A 2,710-nucleotide genomic window follows, 5' to 3' on the forward strand; every position below is an offset into this window, starting at 1 on the left:
CTGGACCAGTTGATGTACACCCCAGGGTACAGAAAGAAGCAGTTGAAGAGTTTGTGTAGGCTTTAGAGTCATGGAACATTACAACGCAGGAAAAAGCCATTCGGCCACTCGAGTCAGTGCCAAGCAATTAATCTGCCTAGTTCCAGCATCATCTAATGGGACCATAGTCATCCATTCCCTCCCATCCATATACCCATCCGACTTCTCTGAAATGTTAAAAATCGACCCTGCCACTTGCTCTGGCAGCACATCCCACATTCCCACCGCCTCTGAGTGAAGACCTTCCCCCGCATGTTTCCCTTAAAGAATGAGTAATGATCTTTCAAGAGTGACTCGATTTTGGAATGTTTCTGCCGAACTAGGAAGTTGCAAATGTCACCCCACTCTTTAAGAAGGAAGGGAGGCAGAAGAAAGAAAATTTTAGAACAGTTAGTCTGACCTCAGTGGTTGGATTCCATTAGGGATAATGTTTCGGGGTACTTGGCGCATGCTAAAGTAGATCAAATTCAGCATGGTTTTCTTCAGGGTATATATTGTCTGACAAATCTCTTGGAAATCTTTGACAAAATAACAAGCAGAATAGACAAAGGAGAGGCAGTGGATGTTTTTCTCTTGGATTTTCAGATGGATTTTAAGGACTTGCTGCACATGAGGCTGCCAAAGAAGATCACAACTCATGGTATTTCAGGAAAGATACTGACTCGGATCGAAGATTGGTTTACCGGCATGAGACAAAGATTTAGAACAATACGAGCACATTCTGTTTGCTACCGGTAACCAATGGCGTTCCTCTGGAATCGGTAATGAGATTGTGTCTGTTCATGTTAAAATCAACGATTTGGATGACAGAGTTGATGGCTTGGTGACCGACTTTGTAGTTACTACGAAGGTAGGTGCTGGATAGGCAGCTTAGAGCAAAGTGGGTTTCTGCAGAAGGATTCAGACAGGTTTGAAGAACAGAGAATGAGGTGGCAGATGGAATACAGTGTAGGGACTGCGGTCTGCAGTCAGGTACTCAGGTTCACTCAGCATAATGTTGCACGAACATCATCAGCAAAACACTCCGACACAATACTGGTTTCATTTTGTTACAGACAAAAATGCCCTTTTGGTACTAAAAGTAAACTGCATTTCCACATTGGTGGAGAAGTGTGCTGACACCCCTCGCGATCTGTAAAAACTGTGACGAAGTCCTAAGGTTTATTCAATATGGACTTTGCCTTTAAAAAGAGAGTGTGTGTACACCGATTCAGAGAGAGATAGAGAGAGAGAGAGAGAGAGAGAGAGAGAGAGAGAGAGAGAGAGAGAGAGAGAGAGAGAGAGAGAGAGAGAGAGAGAGAGAGAGAGAGAGAGAGCACCGAGCAGCTCGTGAGTTTCCGTGGTTACGTAAGGGCGGAGCTATAAAATGGACAGGTGGCATTCAGCATGTTTGGGATATATACAAGGTCAGCTGGCTTTTCAGACAGACACACAGACACATGGAAGGCACGGACAGAAATACAGAAGAAAGAGACACTGGATGAGCTTTCAATGCCCACGAAAGGGTGGGCTTTGCTCGCAGTGTAGAAAAGGGGAGACCGGTGGAAGGGTATCAGTGTGTTTAACCCTTGCCTGGGTTGACGAGTGACGACGCTACCCTTTTGTGTAGTCGCAGTCGGTAGCTTTAACAGGACTTCGGAGGACAACGGAAAGATCGACGGCATCGAATTACTTGGAAAACAAATCACCTCTCGCTCTCTCTCCACAATTCTACATATCTTAAAATCACGAACTGAACTGACACCATTCCTACACCATCGTAAGACTGAATCATTTACCACCTAAGCTTGAAGAAGTTTGGGGTTTTATATTTACAGACTTATATATGCATAAACTCTGCTAATCTCTTTGATTTTTCTAGTTTTCTATTACTACTGTACGTAGATGCTAATAAATAGTGTTTTATTTGTAACAGATTTCAGACAGACATTAGTCGGGTGCAGAACTTGGCTAAGAAATGGCAGATGAAGTTCAACCCGGAGACGTCTGAAGTGGTACGCATTGGAAGGACATCGTCCAAAGCAGACTACAAAGTAAATGTCAGAAAAGTTGGTAATGCGGGAGAGCAGAGGGATTTAGGGGTACATGTCCACAGATCCATGAAAGTTGCCTCACAGATAGAAAGGGTGGATAAGAATGCTTATGGTGCTATCATTCATAAGTCGAGAGATAGAGTTTAAGAGTCGCGAGGTATGATGCAGCTCTATAAAACTCTGGGTAGGCCACTTTTAGAGTACTGTATCCAGTTCTCGTCGCCTCACTATAGGAAGGATGTGGAAACATTGGAAAGTGTACAGAGGACATTTACCAGGATGCTGCCTGGTTTAGAGCGTATGCATTATTATCAGAGACGAAGGGAGTTAGGGTTTTAGTCTTTGTTGAGGAGGAGGATGAGAGGAGACATAATAGAGCTATACAAGGTATTAAGAGGAATAGATAGAGCGGACAGCCAGCGCCTCTTCCCCAGGGCACCGGTGTACAAAGAAGAAGGTAAGGGCGGAAGTTGAATGGGGATATTAGAGGAAGGGTTTAGACTCAGAGAGTAGTTGGTGTGTGGAATGCACTGCCTGAGTCAGTGGTGAAGGCAGATACACTTGTCAAATTTAAGAGACTGTAGAAAGGCGTTTAAGAGGAATTTAAGCTGGGAGGCAGGGTTTAACGATCGGCACAG

This window comes from Hypanus sabinus, unplaced genomic scaffold (genome assembly GCF_030144855.1).
Source record: "Hypanus sabinus isolate sHypSab1 unplaced genomic scaffold, sHypSab1.hap1 scaffold_214, whole genome shotgun sequence".
Taxonomy (NCBI): Eukaryota; Metazoa; Chordata; class Chondrichthyes; order Myliobatiformes; family Dasyatidae; genus Hypanus; species Hypanus sabinus.